Raw genomic sequence first — 20,370 nt, 5'->3', positions numbered from 1 at the left:
TATTTTCTTTCTGTTTAGGAAAGCAAAAATGTAAACTGACATAAAAGGATTTATAAAGGAAAAAGATTCCTTACCTTGAATGTTAAAGTTCTAAAAGGAAGGAAGGAGGATTATAAATATTTCCTTTATTTAGATCCTTGGTACTTATTAGATTATTGATATTTATTCATAAGGATATTCTTCTGGGTGTGGAAGTGTAACTGCATCTCTACATGCTGTATATTTAGCATTGTCAGTAGCTAAAGATGTAGGCCTTGCACATAAGAAGGTGGCTTAGCTTTGTGGTATCACCTTTCACAATATTTATATGTATAGTATGCATAGGAATCACTGTGGTCGAGCACAAAGTATAAGATAAGGCCTTTCTCTTCAAGGGGTTGTTGGTATTGTTACATGTACACACGTTAAATAACTGAAGAAGGTGTTATTAAATACTAGGAAAGGGCTACTATTATAAGAGTTTAAGGAAATGTACAGATTTATTATGAGGAAGTCTTCATAGGGAGATGATTCTTCATCAGGATTTTGAAAGATATAAAATGTTCTTAGAAATGATAAAGATAGCAACATACAAGTTAGCACATTAAAATGAGTAAATGAGGGATCCCTGGGTGGCTCAGTGGTTTAGCGCCTGCCTTTGGCCCAGGGCACGATCCTGGGGTCCCGGGATCGAGTCCCGCGTCGGGCTCCCGGCATGAAGCCTGCTTCTCCCTCCTCCTGTGTCTCTGCCTCTCCCTCACCCTTCCCCCCAAATAAATAAATAAATAAATAAATAAATAAATAAATAGTAAATCTTTAAAAAAATAAATAAAATGAGTAAATGAATACATGTAATTCCAGACTTAAATTCTGAATCCCTTAAGCACAGTTTATAAATCAGAAATACAATATTTTTTTTGGTCTATGTAAGATAAGACTATTACTGTTTTAATATTTGTCTTTTGCTATTACATGTAATGCTTAACCTTTCTATGTCTTAGTTTTGTCATCTGCTAAATGAGGGTAAAAATTGTGTACTGCATCAGATTGTTGAAGATGAAATGAATTTGTATGACTAAAGTGCTTAGAACAGCACCTGGCACATAACAAGTGCTTATTGACCATTCATTGTTACTGTTTTTGTAAGATGGATGTGAATGTGGCACATGTGGGGATTTGGAGACTGATACAGTTGGAAGAGGTGTCTGAATTGGGGAATCATAGAAAATAGGGTCAAGCAGAGGGAAACCAGCTTGGTGAGCCTTGAAGTTTAAACCTGATGAGCTGCTCTAGGAGTGTTAAGTAAGATCCCACTCATGAACTAGTGCTTAACCATTTGGTGGTTCTGTATTAAGGAAGCTTGATCTGTGTCTGATCTCAGTAATAAAGAAGGATATTATCGTAGAAATTTGTAGTTACCAATATTCACTAAGTCTGTGGGAGGTGGTAGTGTATTTTAGCATTTTTACCATCATTGCATTAAATATTAGGAGCTGTTACAGCTACAGCTTCTTGTTTTGGAAAGCCTTATAATATAGAACAGTTAAGGAAGATGAATTCACTTAGGAAGACCAGCTTTAAGTTTAATATAATGTGTAATTCTGAGAAATATTTTAAAGGAAGACTTGAATGAACTTTTTTCCTTTTTTCCGAATGAATCCAATTTTCTTTTTCTTCCTTGGAATTTAGACTCATTGGGCTTGGGGAGAATCATTTAACTGATTCATATAGGGCACATATTTTAGTAAATATTTATTATGACCAAAACATCATTGTAGTTACAGAAGATACACAGATGAAGAATAGGTTTTCTGTCTTCCGCCTGTCTATAGTCTATTATCGGAGAAAGATCTATTAGCATGTAATTAAAGAATGTGACATGGTCAGGTATGTAGTAGGCACTGTGGGGTAAGAGGATAAGACGTATGTTGGTCTCCCTGCAGAGGGCAGGTGAGGCCAGAGGACTTAGTTACATGAAGGGACATTTATTTACTTTTCATCTCTTGCCGCTCCTTCACTGGGAGGCAATCTGCTGGAGTAATTGCTTTCAAGATATTTGTAGTCAATATAGCACATTTTAAAAACACAGGCTCTTGATATGCTTCAAATGCTTGTGCTATTTTATTAACTCAGATTTTTAACACTTTTCAACTTTTATATGATACTTTTGGTTCCAGGAGAAGCTGTTGTTAGCTATCTAGAAAGGTACTGGGTTTTCATTGTCTTCAAGAAAGCAATTTATAACAAGGGAATGCCTGTTCTTCAGGTGGAGTCCAGTTTCAGAATGACAAATGTCATCATTTGTACTACTAACAAAAGTCTTTTGTACTCATAGTGTCTTGTATGTGGAGACTAGGTGACACAAACATATTGCCATTTACTCTATCAACCAACTTTTAAGTGTGCTTATTAACATGGGTTTTTGTTAGAGGAGTAGCATGAATATTACTTGATCAGTTTGCAGAATACTGTTCTGTGTTAATAGAATTGATTTTCGTACTTTGCATAAGGTGTCCTTTTTAAAATAATCAAATAGCCTTCTTTTATAAAATTATCTACAGGAGTTCAGAGCACTCGCAGTAAGTTTCTGATCTTATTTCATCAGTATCTTATGTTAGCATTTCAGTCTCCCTGTTTCCTTCATTTCGTATCTAATTATTGGGGCTGTTTCATTGTTTATTATTTTCATTATCTTTTTTCCTGCTTCTCTTCCTCTTTTACTTCAAGATAGGTATTTAGGACCATTGTATATACTGATTTGCTAGGATTAATTATGCCTTTTTAACCTCCAGAAGATACTTCACTTTGAGACAGCTGTGTCTTTTATACTTCTGTTGATTTTATTCCGAAATAGAGACCACCTCTTAGAATAGGATGCAGAGACCAATTGCCTGTCACATCTCTCTGTACTTTGGGTTCTAGAAATTTGGCAATTTCTATTCTTTGGGAACTCATGAAATAGATATGTTGTGAGCCTAATTTTTTCTCAGATAACAAATTTTCCAGTATGTAATTCATCATATGAAATTTAAGGAAGTGCTATTCTAAAATTGTTTGTAAATTTGCCTTATTATGGTTTTTTATGCACGTGAATTATTCTACATTTCTCCTCTGCTATGTTCACAGACTCAAGGGATACCTCAAGTTTGGAGTACAGTAGCAGAACCTTCTGCAGAAGGTAAAAATGAGGGCTGTCCACTTTTCACTGTGATGGACTATTTAGAAAACAGTAGCCTTTCTTAAACATCTCACTGTTTTTTTATTCCTTTTTCCCAACAGTTGGGAATCAATTTTATATAGATTTGTGTTAAATTTTGCTTTACCATTCCTTGGTTTGGGAAGTGGGTGGGTAGGATGGACTCTGGTTACAGCTTTGTATGTTAAGATGTATATTATTGCAGGAGAGTAACTGTATTAAATTCTACTTTAGGTGGAACAAAATTTATTCTGGTTCTTTTGGATAAGGGACTTGTTTGTTGATAGTAGTATTCTCCTCTTCAGAGATGGTCAGTTGTACAAAAATCATTTCCTTTTCTTTTCTTTTCTTTTCTTTTCTTTTCTTTTCTTTTCTTTACTTTTCTTTTCTTTTCTTTTCTTTTCTTTTCTTTTCTTTTCTTTTCTTTATTTTTTTCTTTTCTTTTCTTTTCAAACAAGTCTCTGTTTACTTGGGTCTTCTTTGCTATTCTACTGAATATTAGCAATTTAGAAGCAGTTATAGAAATAATGCAAATTACAAATACAATGAAAATAAAAATTTCAAATATATTAAATAACCATTTCAATTGAAATATGAACATGACTTATTTCTGAGAACTAAGCTAAACATTTTTTTTGGAAAGCTAAACATTTTTTATAATTCTGGATCATATATGTATGTATATTATATTACATATATAAATATATGGCTCAGAGAGAATGAATGATAAAAAATAGGGTAAATCAAATAGTATGTGTGTCATACTTAAATACTTCTCACTATGTGGATGGTTACTCTATCTAAATAGAGTATGAGTACAAATAAAGCTTATTTTCTGATTGTCTCATCTGGTTAAGATGCTCTTCAGTAAGAGAGCCTTCATGAGCATTCTTCTGCCATCTGACCAGTCTTGTTTCTGTTTCTGTTAGTGTGAATTCTTCCAGGATGTTGAAAATGGTGGACCATTTGATACTTCTGCTTTAGAGTACTTAAAATCAACTGCTTACTTAAGATATTAGTTTAAAATTAAGAGTCTCAATCAATCTGACAAAATGAAATAATGTCAGTCCCATTGAAGTAAATTAAGTTTTTACTTCTATCATCAATTCTTTTCCTTACCATGTAATCAGGTAAAAACAAAGTATAAAACAAGTGTATATCAGTAGGAGCTTATGCTTGCTTAAGGGTTGTGTTCTTAAAATTAAGAACAGAGAGTTGGTCATTCACTGTCATAAAGGTGTAATAGTTAAAGTCATATGACTTGAGAGCTCAGTAAGAGAAGGGAAAGAGAACAGTCCCTTGGGAGTACTACTAATAAGGCAAAAGCAGAAGATTAGCTAATGAAATAAGTAATGGCCGTCAGAAACCTAGTAGATGAATCAGGAAGGAACAATGTCTTGAAAGTCTAGAAAGGAAAGTTTTCAGTTTTCTATAATTGAGGACATAGTCTGTTGCAAAGTATTTGTTGAAAGCCCTCACAAAGAATGTTTTTTTTTTATTTTAAGGTCTCTGTAATAGGAACAGATGTACTCTTGAGGAGATTTTTATGCTTATTTTGTGAACCTTGTGACTGATTTTGTTTTGTCCTTTGCTTTTTGTAGCTGTTTTTAAGGGTCTCATTTATATTTTGTATACACTCTTAATTTTATTTCCCTGTTCCATTGCCATCTTTTATGTTACTCTTTTTACATTACGTGAATCTTTGTAAATCATTTCTTCTCCCTCCCTTCCTTCCTTAGTAGAGAGTAGAGAGAGATGAAAAGTAGCTAATAGTTCTGACATAGAAAAATATGATGTATTGGGAAAAACCCGTTAGAGTTGGTGAGAAGAAAATCATTAACCTTCAAGAATCAGTTTAAACATTGATATGGGGAATTGAATCCCATACACGCACAAAATAAGTGTTAAAAAAGATTTAAGTGGAAGTCACCTGAATGTGCATCAGTGGGTAAATGGACAAAGAAAATGGGACACATATATTCAGTGGAATATTATTCAGCCTTAAAAAGAAGGAAATTCTTTTAAAAGATTTATTCATGAGAGACACACACACACACACACACACACACACACAGAGGCACAGACACAGGCAGAGGGAGAAGCAGGCTTCATGCAGGGAGCCCGACGCGGGACTTGATCCCAGGTCTCCAGGATCACACCCTGGGCTGAAGGCGGCGCTAAATCATTGAGTCACCGGGGCTGCCCAGGAAATTCTGATACATGTTACAACATGAATGAAACTTGAGGACATTGTGATGAGTGAAATAAGCCAGTCACAAAAGGACATATCCTGTATGATTCCATTTATATGAGTTGCCTAGAGTGGTCAGGGTTATAGGACATAACCTAGAATGGTGGTTGCCAGGAGCTAGGGAGAGGTGAATGGGGCGTTAACTTCAGTGGGTACAAAGTTTCAGTTTTGTAAGATGAGAAGAGTTCTGCAGTTGGATGATGGTGATGGTTGCAGGACAATATGAATACTTAGTACTATTGAACTGTACACTTAAAAATGGTTAAGATGGTAGCTTTTATGTTATATGTATTTTTACCTCAATAAAAAATTATCTAAGAGAGTGAGTAGATTAGAAGTAGAGAAATGGTGGGCAACCTTCTATTTAAGGTATAGGCAAGAAAAAATGGAGGGAAATTGAATAGCAGTTACAAATGGCTAGTATGATCAAGTGAAAGATTTTCTTAACTGGTAGATTTGACTGTGCTCAAATAAACAGGGAAGCTACTCTACCGATATTTTTAAAAGTTAGACATTTTTTAAAAGTTTCAATTCAGGAAGTACTTTGTTCAAAAATACTATGTATAAGGGTTGGTAATTGAGATTACACCTTATTACATTATTTAATGTTAACATTTATTTTCTCCATAAATAATTGTGTTGGTTTATGGATTGAAAAGATATTGTTAGCTAATAAAAGATGAATTTAAGCTCAGACAGGCTTGTTAACAGAATTGCTTGCTGATACTCAAAGTCATGTCACTAAACATTTTCAAATCCTTTGTAGAATTTATTTCCTGTGAAGAATTTGAATGACAATTTAAAAACAATGTCTTGAACTTTTGGGGAAGGGTTAGGGTGGGCTGGGAAAAGGGGAATTGGAAAGTTGAGTAATTAGAGAGAGGAGACCCCAAGAAAGATTGCTTATGCATTTGTTTGGTTTCTGAATTATATGTCATAAGAATATAGAATTCTAACGTCATTATTTTCCATGTTTTGACCAGTACCAAATATTCTGTGGCAGAATTTTAATGATAGTGCTACAGCTCTACTACTACAATGAATAATAATAGGTTTCTGTGTACTAGCTGCATACCCACTGATCCAGAGCCTGTGACCTTAGCAAAGGTAAGCATGTCCCAGATTGCAGTGTGAGATAGTTGAAGATTGATCTGCTTTGGTAGTTGTCTAAATTTTTCTCCTCTGTTTTTAATGAGCATGCTTGGTTGCATGAATCTGACCATGACACTAGATTGCATTCTCTTTTAGATGTGTAATTGGAAGCTTTTGGATGTGTAATTGAAAAAAGGGGAGGCCAAGTTTTAAGTTAGTGGATTTATGTGTTAGGGCTTTGTCCAGATTCTTTGAATGGTTTTCAGGAATGCCCAAAAAAGTAATCACTCTAGTTTCTAATGGAACCTGCACTATCTTAAGTACTGGAGGCTGAATTTATCATAAAACTAAACACTTAATAAATTCTTGTGCATAACTGATTGTTCAACATGGTTTGTTGAATGGCTTGAAATTATAGTATACTATGTCTTTTTTTACTACAGAGCTTTATTTTCAAGTTTGAGCAGTTTATGTATTTATTAGTAAGTCTGCAGTGGCAGAAGATAGAGACTCAGATTACCTCAAATATTGGGATATTTGTTGTAAGGATACTTTATCTTCAATGATTTTATTAATCACAAGTGATAAAAATCACACACATTTCCATTCATTCATTAAGTCATCAAACTTGTATTTAGTTCTTCCTGTGAGACAGGCATTATTCTGGGTTTTAGGGATAGAGCATTGAGCAAATTAAATATCCTGCCCTCATGGAGTTAATACTCTTTTAAGGAGGAGGATAGTAAACAAGTTTGCATGTGTGCATGTAGATATATATACTTGTAAGACTGCTGGAACAGATGAGTGATATAAAAGTAAAGCAGGTTAACACATAGTCATTGACCAGGTAGGGTGAAGGCTTTTTAAATAATGTCATTTAGGAAGAACTCTGCAGAGAAGTGATATTTGGTTATAGATGTGAGTGTTGAATGAGCCAAAGGCGGGAGGTCTAGGTGAAGTACATTCCAGGTTTAAGGATCAGCCAGGCTAAGACCCTGAGGCTGATGGACCTCAAAGTATTTAGAGGATTATGAGAAGGCTAGCATAGCTAGAAGGTCATAAGGGATGGGGAGAGTGGTAGGAGACAGGTAAGATCTATGAGGTAGACAGGGGCCAGATGTCGTAGGACCTTGTAGGACCTAATAAAGAGTTTGGGATTTGTTGTAAGTATAATGTAGTATATTGTACATCTAGCTTCATTTAGGAGTTTTGAACGAAGTAGTGATGTGATTCATCTTTTGAAAAGATTAGTAACTTGTGTGGGTATTAGACTCTTGGAGAAAAGGGGCAAGAGTAGAAGTTCAAGGCTGTGAGGCCTTGAGGCTCTTGCAGTGACTTGGTAAGAGAGGGGTAGCAGAGAGGTCTGATGAGTAATGTAGTTTGAAGGAATAGTTGACTGGGTGACGGGTACTGAGGGCGGCACTCGACAGGATGAGCACTGGGTGTTACACTATATGTTGGGAAGTCGATGAATGACTTTTTTCACTCCAATTAAAAAATATACCAAAAGAATGAAGGAATAGCTGACAGGATTTGCTGTTAGATTGGATCCAGGAAGTTGATGGGGGTGGGGGGGTGGGGTTGGGAATTAAGGATGATTCCTAGGTATTATGTACCTGTGGTATTAAAATTTCTTGGAGATGGAGGCAATTAGAAAAAAGTCCAAAAAACCCAATTAGGGGACTAATAATGGGAAAAGAAAGTTGATAAACACTGAGATAATGATACAGAGAGGTGAAGGACCGTGCCAGGAAGTCAAGAAGCAGAGAGAGGAGCCAGGAAAGAAGAGCAGCAGCCAGTGAGATGCGATATGAAAAACCAGGAGAACGTAGGGTCCTGGATGCCTAGGAACTAGGAAATGTTTTGAGAAAAGAGCACAGTCATATCAGATACTTTAGAAGTTCAAATAAGAAGGTGACAGAGATTGGTTTGGCAAAGTGGTAGATGGTGATCTTGACAAAAGCAGTTGCCTGTAGTGGTGAAAGCGAAAGTCTCATTGGAGTGGGTTAAAGAGGAAGTAAAGACAGTAAATACTGTTGACTTTCAAACTAGACTTTGAGAACAGGAGGTGGAAGAAAAGCTTAACAGGGGTGGGTGGGTAGGTAGGGCCTGGCAGAATGTGTCCCATGATATAAAATGTAGCTACCCCTTTCAGAAGCATCTGGTATGTTCTTGATATTTGCAGCCTAAAACTTGGACAGTACATGGATTTTGTTATGGGCCTCTCTTGGTCTCATGGTCTTACTCAATCTTAGGATAATTAAGTGTATCATTTCCCAAAAACAGTTGCTTTATTAAATCCCATTTTGGTGTTTTAATGAAACGAGCCAGTATAACTCTCAACACTGAGTTATATCAGTACGTTATCAGTACCAGTCCCTATTGCACAGCACTGCTTACTTGATGATGTGAAACCCTGTCACTGTGTTTACTTAGGATCTCTAGACATATCTGCACTATGTAAGAGGAAGAATCGGTGGTTTTAAAAGCATCATTGGAGGCCAAGCAGAAAAGTGAATTTGAGATGGCAGAAACCAGGCGCTGCCCATTCTGAGTTACTTTGGAAATCTTGAGAAAGGGATGCTCTCCAAATACGTGTAAATTCAAAGGAAAAAATGATCCTTGGTACATCACTGGAACACCCCCAAGAGGCAAATAGTATTCATCAACTTAAGTAATATATGAGAATATCAACTACTGTTATATTTATAAAGAAACAATGTGGAAAGTTTTTGCAGGTTGTGTCTTCATGATGTCGTGGAGTTCTTATTTGAGTTATGCATAAATTTTTGCCAAATTCTCAATAGGGAAAAAGAACAAATGTAACATCAGAGAGCCAATGAGTATAAAGTTTATTAAGGCAGCCAGAGAATGAATTGTCTAGGAGGATATGCCTTTATGAAATTACAAAAAGAGTTTTATTAAATTATAAGTAGTTATAGGTAAGAGTTTTATTAAATTATAAGTAGTTATAGGCAATATCTTGTTATCAATTCTAGGAAAAGCAATACTTCTTTGTGACTTAGTCTACTATCAGAAATGGTAGTTTTATAGTTTACAGTGCTGTCTTCATTTTCCATATTTTTAAAATTTAATTTTATTAAAATTCAATTAACATATAGTGTATTATTAGTTTCAGAGATAGAGGTCAGTGATTCATCAGTTGCACATAACTCCCAGTGCTCATTACATCATGTGTCCTTAATGTTTATCACCTAGTTACCCCATAACCCACCCCCAGCCCCTCCAATGACCCTCAAGTTGTTTCCTATAAGGTTAAGAGTCTCTTATGGATTGCTTCCCTCTCTGTTTCCTTCTTACTTTATTTTTTCCTCCGTTCCCCCGTGATCCATATTTTTTAATGAAAAATTTGGGTAATATTTTTTCAAAAATGAATTTCATGTCATTGTTGAATGTCTTTGCTTTTTCTATTACTAGGAAGCAAGGAGCAGAGTTTTCTGAGATATTAAATGGATGAAATATTTTTATTAGTATGTGTGTAGATTGAAAACATGTAGAAACTACAGGTAAATATGGAGTTTTTCTTTTAGAATATAGGGATATGTTTATTTTGCAAGTAAATTGGTCAGACGGGATTTAGAAGTGATCATTTCTGGTTTGTTAACATTTTCATTAAAAAAATTATTACTTAATAAAGTATAGTGGTTTCATGGAATAACAAATATAAGAAAGGGCAATTTATAGTTTAAAGAAGAACTCTGATTTAATATTTCATAACAGCTTGTTGGTTTTTCTCCCAACAGTTTTCACCAAAATAAGCAGAATTACTTTCTTCCCCTTTGGCACAGCTGGGGCCCGAAGAAAAAAAAAGTTAAAATAGGAAAGCATTTAGGGATCTGAGAAACAAGTCAGTTATAAGAGAACAAAGAAATATATGGGAATTATTGAACAGACGATTAGAAAAGGCAAAAAAAATCTGAAAGGTTATTTCAACTCTAGCCCATAAAAATGGTGAAATAGTAAAGTTTACATATTTTAGTAATTTAAACAGTGTGATCACCATATTCCTAAAACTACTAAAATTTCAGATTATTCCTGAATGTAACCTAAGTCAAAGGAATTGGTTTTCTTCTAAAGTCTTGGTTTTCAAAAGGTATCATAAATACTTTTTTGTAGTAGTTTATTAATTTTTTGCTGGATAAACATCCTAAATTCACACTACAAACTTTCTAATAGTGCAAATTTAGTATCTTAATCTTTTCAACCTGGTAGGAAATGAATAAAGAACAGAAAGTAAACTTTATGGGTTCTGAGGCTTCATAATTACTGAGGCCTCTCATCTTTTAGACACTAATTTCTTGAGAAACCTCAAAGGACAGCCATCCTTTCTTGGAGAGACTGAATCCCAAAGTCATGTGGAACTTGACCGCCTGTATTCGGTTCTCTATATAACACTTAACTAGATTTATGACCTTGGGCAAGGACCTTAATCTCTGTGTTTCTAACTTGCTCCATTTGTAAAATGTGTAGCCAATCGTAGAACTACCACTTTAGGGGATTGTGTTGAGGATTAAATGAGTTAATGAATATATAGGGTTTAGTACAATACTTGATAGCTAATAAGGGCCTAGTGTTTGCAATGATCACTAAGGTTAAAAGGTTACTATACTTTATTGTTGAAAAATACAAGCTACGCAGTGCTAGAGAAGTCAGCAATTATTAGAACTCTACCTACATAGTTGAAAAAGAATAGAAAGATTTCTTTTTAAAAATTTAATGTCTCAAATGAAAAGTTTCAAATTTAGTAAAAAGTTGCAGGATCAGAACAAAGAGCTCTCACATATACTTTGTCCAGAGACCTTCATTCCAATTTTGCCATTTGTCCTAATAAGACCTTTATAGCCAAAGGATCCAAGAGTATGCATTTTACCCAATTGCCCTGTCATCTTTAATTTGGAACAATTCCATAGTATTTCCTGGACTTTCATGTCTTTTGGCTTGAAATTTACAATTTCACAGATTGTATCTAAGTTAGGATTTGTTTGAGGTTTTCATATGATTAGATCCAGGTTATGCATTTTGGGCCAGACTGTTACAGAAATGATCCTTTTCGTTGCATCTTTTTAAGTAGCAAATGGTATCAACTTACTTGGTTACTAATGGTATTATCTTTGATCACTTAAGATAGTGTCTGCTATATTTTTTAACTGTAAAGTTACTTTTTTCTCCTTGTAATTAATAAATATTTTTTTGTGGAGAGACACTTGGAGACTTTGTAAAATCATATTCCTCACATCACTTACACCCACTAGGTTTAGCATCTATAGATGTTTCTTGCCTGAATTAACTCTGATGGTTGCCAAATTGTAATTTCTTGAGATCCATTATTCCTTTTATTTATTAGTTGCATTCTACTGTAAGGAAGAGATTTAAACAGTGTATTATCAACATTTTATCCTATGAATATGGTAGGGGAGATGACAAATGTATCTTGAAAGTAGAAATTGGAGAAAGAGTGAATCACAATCTTATGACCTGAAGATTGATCTTCTTCACTTATTCATTTATATCAGTGTGGACTCTTGGAATTCTGCTTTATTCAGTGGGTTATAGTTTGCTGCAGTCATTTTGATGGTCAAGTTGTTCCAGATTTGGCTAGGGGAAAGCCTTTCAAGCTGAGTGACTTCTATATTCTTTTATATGTCTAGGTATGTCTCTACCACCTTTTGAGCTCTTCTTTACTTTCTGGCACAGAAAAAGAAGTTCCAGGCTCATTTTCTTGTTTCTCAGCCCTAGCCCTGGAAACAACAGTTTCTTCAAGGATTCCCCTTTACATATAGTTGAGACTATATTTAGAGATCTTGATATGTACACTAAGTATGCTCTTGCTACTGAGGTGTTGTTGCCAGGCTTTCTCAGTGAACAGATAAGAAACACAGACCTTTATTTCTCTATATATATTAAAAAGTCTTGAGTATCACTGATATCTGAACCAGTTTATACTGCTACCAGTATAACACTAATGGTTTAATTCTAGCTTAATCTCTTTCCTTACTTGTACCTGCTTTTACTCATGGAAAACCTAGCTCTGTTATCTTCAATATATTTTCTTATTTGCCAGTCCCTCTGTACATAACCAATCTCTTGACCCTGTTGGGCTGCTACGTTACCCAGGAACCTGCCATGCATAGCCCCCACAGAGCTGCCACTCTACCCAGTGTCCTCATTATATAGACTCTGATCACCACTAGCCTGTCTTCCCAACTTCATATGGAATCTAGCCACTTCTGGGCAACTGAAAGATTTTGAAATGAATTCGAGAATTAGAAAAAAACTTGGGATGAGAGTCTGAGCATTCTCCAATGACACTCTGCCAATGACTCTATCTTTATTTTTATTATTGAAGCACATTATTCACATTTTTCCTTCTTCATAACTCTAGCTATTGACAAGGGTCCCTGTGAATGGCGAAGTTATTTAGCATTTTATTGTTTTAACCATTGTGTCAGTACTCACAAAATAAGAGAACTTTCTTAAAAGCCATTTTGTCATTAATAACTAGTTCAGCCAGCACTGTATATAGTAAATAAAACCAAAGTTGGAAAATGTTATCTGACAAGTAAATGTAGCTAATGTATTTGTGAACTGTTATATTTCTAAATGCTATAAATGTACTAGAAAAAGACATATGTATTTGCAGTCAAATAGAAACCGCCTGAGTCTTGGGACACCTGGGTGGCTCAGTGGTTAAGCGCCTGCCTTTGGCTCTGGGTGTGATCCTGGGGTCTGGGGATCGGGTCCCCACATTGGGCTCCTTGAAGGGGAGCCTGTTTCTTCCTGTCTGTGTCTCTGCCTCTTTCTCTATGTGTCTCAGGAATAAATAAATAAAATCTTAAAAAAAAACAACTGCCTGAGTCTTAAAAATGCTTCTATCACTGAAATTGGTGAATTTTTCTGTTTTAGAAGGAACTAGGATTAAAAAGTTGTGAATATAATGTCTTTTCCTACCTGGATATTGTGTGACAAGCTGTGAAAGCTCAGTTTTTAGCTGGCCTTTAGTTTAATACCCTTTAGAAAGAAAGTATTTATTAGCTGGGCTTTTGTGTTCATTTTTTTGTTGAACTCCCTCTGGCAGTCAGTACATTTTCTCTGAGCTTTCTAGGTAGTCTTGGTAATAGTTTCTTGACTCTGATGTTTTACATTTATTTTATCCAGTGTCCAATAGTAATTACTGTGAACTCAGTAAATACTTGCTGAAGAAAAGAATCTCAAGTTGTATGTAGAAAAAACCTTTTGAAGAAACTTTCAAATTCCAAGAGAAAAAAAATTGAGCATTTTTAATAACTTTAATAGCAGAAAATGAAAGCAAACATTTGTAAATCTATTAAAAAATAGAATTTCTATTGTTGTTAAACATATTCTTTGAAAAGCAGCATCCGCTCCATTTTATGAAACATAGTCATAAATCTGAAAATGTTTGTTGCTTTCTCTAGAAATGCCACTAAAAAAGTAAATAAATGAAGGTGACATTTTCCTGGCAGCCTTGGTTGATTGAATCACTTTGTCATCTACTCATCCAACAAGCATTGAGTTTCTGACATATCTGCCATTCCATATTTATTTAATAGTAGCTATACTTTTGACATTGTATAACATGTGGGAATATAAAAATGAGTAATAAGTATTGTCTGCCCTTAAAGAACTTACCTTCACTTGGTGTGAAATACTCTTTTAGATCTCAGTTTGGTATCTAAAAGTAAATAAATAAAAGATGAAGAAGAAGGGCAGCTGAGGGCTGAATGTAATATGAAAGAGCACATAATCAGAGACAGAGCCACTGTGTCCCTAAGGCAATATCTTTAATGATATAATAATGAGGTATTTAGGAAAACTTGATTAATCATTTAGTCTTTAAGTGGCCCTCAAATCCACCAATTTGACTCAAGAAAGTACATTCCTTGCTTTTCGTTAATTACAAAAAATTTCTGATCCGTTGTTATTTATTTTATTATGATAATGATTTACATTGTAGAGTAGTTTCACCATTGCTCAGAGTCATCTCCACATGCATTTTGTTAATCTTCAGAATAGTCATGTAATTTTAAGACTCAGTGTTTTTCCAGCTTTTTTTTTTTTAAGATAGGTCTTCATTATTCCTCACCATCTTCATGAATTAGGGGTTGATACTGCACTCTGTTTAAATTATAATAAGATTGTAATTTACAAAAGAAAAAGTAATAAAGCCTTTCCTTAGTATCGGTGGTACCACTCTTGGGAAGAGAACACCCTGGTAATTTTTATGTTCTGAGTGTTCAGACATTTGCCAACACTGATGCAGTATGCCTAAACATTACATGTAGTTCTTGCGTGGTGAAAGGTAAGGAGCTCATGAGGGGAAAGTGTGTGCATTTATCCCTCTTTGGTCGAATTAGTAATATCTGGACTTCCCAAGTTCAGGGTGTGGCTTTTAGGTGTCCAAATATAGCATGTTGTAGGAATTTAGTCCATGGTACAGAGACATGCCCTGCTGAGCAGTGTGCAAATGAGGAGCTCACATTCTGGTACTGTTCTAAAGATAAGCCTGTCTGGACCATGCGAGCAGCTGATCATCTAGCCTTGCTCAGAAGTCCACCACAAAGATCTATAAACCAGCTGAGTTAAGATGAAAGGTGGAAGGCTTTAAACTTCTTTTTATCTTTTATATTCTAAAAAGTAATTTTGAAATATTCCTATTACATTCAGTTGAAGTTGCTTTTCATCAAAGCCCTGCTCTGCTGTATTGTACCTTAGGTTAACTGCATTTTCCTGTGACAAGTTAATGTCTGTCACTGTAAGTACAGAGACTAGTTCTGAGGCTTTAGTTGTTTGAAATTTCATAGTGAAATTGAATTTAGAGAAGTGGTCAGTATTGGTATGCACCTATATTTTGGGATACAGAACTTCATGTAAATATGCCAATGATTCAGATGTTTTTTAAACCAAATAGTTTTTTAAGCTTCTTTATCAGAGAAGCAGTAAAATAGAGGCCTTCTTTCAATAACTGTTTTACATGGCCAACTTTAAATGTAGTTGCTTTTGTTAACAATGTTTATTCTTTCTCCTCCCTGACCTTTTAACCAAACCCTTTGGTACTTACAAAGATGTTTTCATGCTTTAGAGAAGGTAGTGAGTGTGTATTGAATTGTACTGTATTTAGCTCTAAGGTACTGTATTATGAGATTAGAAGTTGATTTTTCTAAAATATATTAGTTTTCCAAAAGAAACTGCTATGCCATTTGCTTTCTTAACATTAAGAATATTACAAGTGTGCGTGTGTTTTGTTTCATGGTTTTTTGTTTTTGTTTTTTTTTAAGGGAGGGAGAGAGAGGGGGGTAGGGGTAGGAAGAGAGAATCGCAGGCAGACTCCACCCCCAGCACAGAGCCTGACACAGACCTCCATCTCACAACCCTGAGATCATTACCTGAGCTGAAATCAGGAGTTGGATGCTCAACCAACAGCCACCCAGGTGCCCCAACAAGCGTTTTTTACCATAAATTTAGAATATTGCAGTTTTTAAAAAATAGTAGGAGAGCTATTAAGACATGAAATACAGAATAAATGTAACTAATGTATTATATCCAAGTTCTGACATGGTTGATGGTGACTTTAGCTATATTTTGAGATGTTTTCATCATGCAGAGGAGGGAGAGGAAGAGGAGCGTAATGGTTAGAAGTTGGGGCTTTGAAGTCAATAGACATAGTTTTGAATCCTATCTCTACTACTTACTTGTGTGAATTTAGGCAAGTTACTCATACTCTCTGAGCCTTAGCTTCCTGATTTGTGGATCAGGATTATAATATTACCTGTAAGACCTACTTCATAGGGTTGTTGAAAGAATTTCATGAAATACTTCATGTAAACCCTTTAGCCTAGCTGTTGGAAATTGCCAAGTGTTCACATAATGTTAGCTACTGCTATTATTAACATATTCTATGTGCTCACTAATGCCTTATAATTAGAAATCAGTTTTTTTCCTCACAGTCTTTAGGTGATTTCACAAATTATCTTTGAAGGTTTTTAGGACAGCATGTGCTTATATTAAATGTAACAGGTGAAAACTTATATGGTGGTACTTCACTAAGCTGTTTTGTATTTTTAGGCCTGTAACTTAATACAAGTATATGGCTAAGTACATGGGTGCATCGGTTTTATAAGATGCCTTTTATAGATGAAAGGAGCAAGTAAATATGTATATCTTAATCTTCTGAAGTGTACCTTCCACACTGGTTTGTGTATATCATACTTGCTTAAGGCAGGGTGGACTGGAATCACAGAGATTCTCATCTCATCCTTCTATCAAACACACAACTGTAAAATGGCACCTTCTAACTTCTTGTATTTTATAGGTCTCTGTGATTCTGATTTGGAGTCAGAGATTCTCCAGTGCTGCTTTGAAATATATCATGAAAACAGCATTTCTTGTCTTTTGTACAACTATAGGTATGATATAGCCAGTAGACCCAATTAAAAACAAAACATAACAGGTTTGGTTCTTGCCTTTAGGGAAGAAAAACATCAGTTATACATAGAGCTAATACTTAAAAGGCATCTCTAACCTGGGCTGTGTAGTTCCTGCCTTATGGAAGCTTACAGCACGTAGGGATGTAAGATGTAGTTAAGCAGATAGAAAATAAGGCAACACAAAGAACGTGTGCTATATGGTAGAAATAGTATTATAGAAATACAGGAGAGGGAGAGATCACTTTCAGTTGCAGTGTTTCTTCTACTTATAACCAGTTTGTACATGAGGATGTACCTATGCATGATTCATGTGTTTCTTTTAGAAGGCTGCTTCAGCTGGGTGGCCACAGGAATGCTAGCTTCTCTCTCTGTTGCTGGCTATTTCTAGCCCTTCCCATCTCGTCATTCTCCCCATTACTACACATCCTCCTGCTGTCTGAAAGCTTTTCTCCTCTTAAGTCCAGTTATCATTTTTCAAGTGCTGATCCAAAATAATTACATGGTGATGGGACTGGCACTTGCAAGGAGGAAGGGGAGAGAGGGAAACTGTTTTGGTGTGGAATCGGGAACTTCATTCCATATTACAGAAATAGCCCTGTTGAGAACTGCAAGGGGGAGGGATAATGAAAAGGAGAATCCTTATCTTGCCTCTGTTCCTGTGAAAAATCCATAAACGTGTGCCCCCACACATCCTACATCTCCACACCCACTCATCTCCTGAAGATTTGGTTCTACTCACCATCCTGTCCCCACTCTTTCCTGTTCCCCACCACCTCCTTTGTGTTAGAGCCCTGCCCCAGCTCTGAATCCCCTGACTCCTTGAAATCTTGTCATTTGGGTTTTTCCAAGTCCCAGGAGTCACCCCATGAAGAACTGGCATAGCTCCCTTGAGCTGTTGTGTTACTACTACCAGGCCCTCAGTAGACCACAGTGAAGTCTCTAGTGGAATCCTAAATCCATTAATGCGATTATATGGCAGATTGTTCATGTATGATGTTTAATTCTTGTATTACTATTAGTATTATGAAGGTTAGTTTCTAAGAGAAATGTGTTTTAAGTTTTAAACAGTGATCTATTCCAAATCAGGAGACACTTATATTGGCAGTGAACTTGCATTCTGAAGAAGAAGGCTCAAATTCTAGCTCTTTCAGTTAATAGACATGTGTAATTACTTGGCCTCTTTGGACCAAGGTTCTCTATATAGACTGTAGCAAGAATAGTGATCTTAAATGTGGCTATGGGGTTAAATGAGAATATATGTGAAAGTGTATAATGTAAAATCCTGTATCAAAGGAATGTGGCTTTTTGATGTTAACAGTAACTGTTAGGTTAAACAACAACAACAAACGAATTCCTGCCTTGTAAGAACTCCTCACCCAGGGGATAAGACAGGCCTGGGCGATTACACGAGAGTATGTGATACATCCTATGACAGATATGTGCACATGTGATCAGGGGCACAGAGGAAAGCAACTATATTCTGAAAATGGGTGAATAGGGGAAACTTCGTGGGGGAGGGACTTCCTGATCTGAGTCTAAAAGGCTAAGAAAGAAACATGCCTGGTAAAGAAAGAAGAAGGGAAGGAAGCCCTTTCAGGTTGAAGGAGCGTCATGGGGGAATATGGCACATTCAGAAAGCTGTAGATACGGCTGCAAGTATGACCAGAGAATAAACTGTGTACTTGTGCTTAATTTGATTATTGCGACCACATACCTGACTCTAAAAAGGCAATTTATTACACAGTGGTTAACAACTCTAGAAATAAACGTGGTCTGAAACCTGGTGTGATCGCTCACTAATCTATTATGTCTTACTAAGAACCTTCATAGACTTTTTAAGTTCAGTGGGGTGATCAAGGTTCCTATTTCAAAGGGTTGTTGCAATGAGTATTTGAAATTATGTTTGCAAATCTCCTGGAGTTTAATACACACATAATAAACATTAGCAGCAGTTTTTGTTTCTGTCCTGAAACTTTTAAGAGTTACTTTTCCTCCATCAGTATTTTAATAATCTACCTTCTGGGCTACCAGTTTAGCAATATTTTAAACACCAACTTTTGTTTGTTATAATAGAATCAGAATTTGAATGGATTTTAAAAGATGGTCTAGCCTGATTTTATCATTCTGTATGTTAAGAAACTGAGTCACAGTTAATTACCTGGCTGTCATGTCCTAGTGAATCCATGGCACAGCTGGGACAAAAATCAGTCTCTTTGTATTCCAGAGTTCTGTCTCCTAGCCTTTGGAATAAATGTCAGAAATCATTCAGACACACAATATCTAGCAGAAAGAATATAAATTAGCAGTATAGAAATCAGCATTTCCAAAGCTTTGCAGATGGGAAGTCTAGGTTTTATAGAAATACAGTATCATTCTCTGGCTGCCCTCTGGTGGAAGTGGTACTTAGCAACAGCACATGTGAACGAGAGTGAGAGGCGGGTGATAAGGAACCAGGTAGTTCTTAAATGAGTAACTCCTTTGCCATCAGGGTTTTCTTACATGGATAAATTCCTATTTCTATTTATTTGGGTTTCCTCACTGAAGTGTGAGATTAGATTTTCACAATACCTGCCCATTAAACATGTTCTACTTCATTTATTCAAGAGGACCCAACAGATAATTTGTTGAATGTCTTTTGTGTACCAAATGCTAAGAATAGAATGATGAGCAAGAAACGTGTGCATTAGTGGAATAAACAGGTGTTCAAATAATAATCATACAAATAAATAATAATAATTAAGTGCTATGCCTAAAAAAGTACAGAATGCTTTATGACCATTAGCAATGTTTGAGAAGCCTCCCTTGAGGAATTAAAGTTTTAACTGAGATAGGGAGTCTCTGTAAATAGACAAAGATGAGTCAGAGCAACAGAGAAAAGAATCTCATGTTGAGGAAACAGCATATGCAAAGGCCCTGAGGAAGGACACAGTATGATCTCTCCTAAGAATTGAAAGACAACTAGTATATTTGGAGCAGAGAAAGTAAATATAAACTACAAGTCCTGGTCATGAGAAGTGAAAGTATTTACTAGGCATCACCAAAGAAACACAAAGGCACAGGAGGAAGTGAACCTCCTCTCAAAGCAAACTGTGTGCTCTTTGTTAGAATTTTGTTGTTTTAAGGATTCATTGTAGAGAAAATTACTTTAGAACGACTGTAATGTTCCATGTACAGAGTAATCTTAGGATTTGGGCACTTTAATAAATACATATTTTTTCATTTGATTTTTCTTCCTTTCTCTCCTGGCTCATTGGGAACTGAGGGAATATTCTGATGTGCTGGAGTTTTGAGATCAGGGACTTCAGTTGTTGATCAGTTGAACAGCCATAGAAATGACAGAGAGAATCTTATCCTGTTTCCTTGGCTGAGATTTTTGTGTGGGTGTGTGA

The 20,370-nt window shown here is 35.7% G+C and overlaps 1 protein-coding gene and 1 long non-coding RNA gene across 6 annotated transcripts in view; both read left to right on the top strand.

Moving 5' to 3' along the window:
- Positions 1–20,370, top strand: part of STIM2 (stromal interaction molecule 2) — a 140,867-nt gene that overhangs the window by 90,894 nt on the left and 29,603 nt on the right. The window lies entirely within an intron of this gene.
- On the top strand, positions 5,514–9,855 carry LOC144302857 (uncharacterized). Its single transcript, XR_013369872.1, has 3 exons — positions 5,514–5,553; positions 6,410–6,533; positions 8,955–9,855. It is a non-coding gene; the product is annotated as an uncharacterized LOC144302857 (long non-coding RNA).

This window comes from Canis aureus, chromosome 2 (assembly GCF_053574225.1).
Source record: "Canis aureus isolate CA01 chromosome 2, VMU_Caureus_v.1.0, whole genome shotgun sequence".
Taxonomy (NCBI): Eukaryota; Metazoa; Chordata; class Mammalia; order Carnivora; family Canidae; genus Canis; species Canis aureus.
The sequence above is the reverse complement of the archived record's forward strand: the minus strand, read 5'-3'. Positions and strand labels throughout refer to the sequence as shown.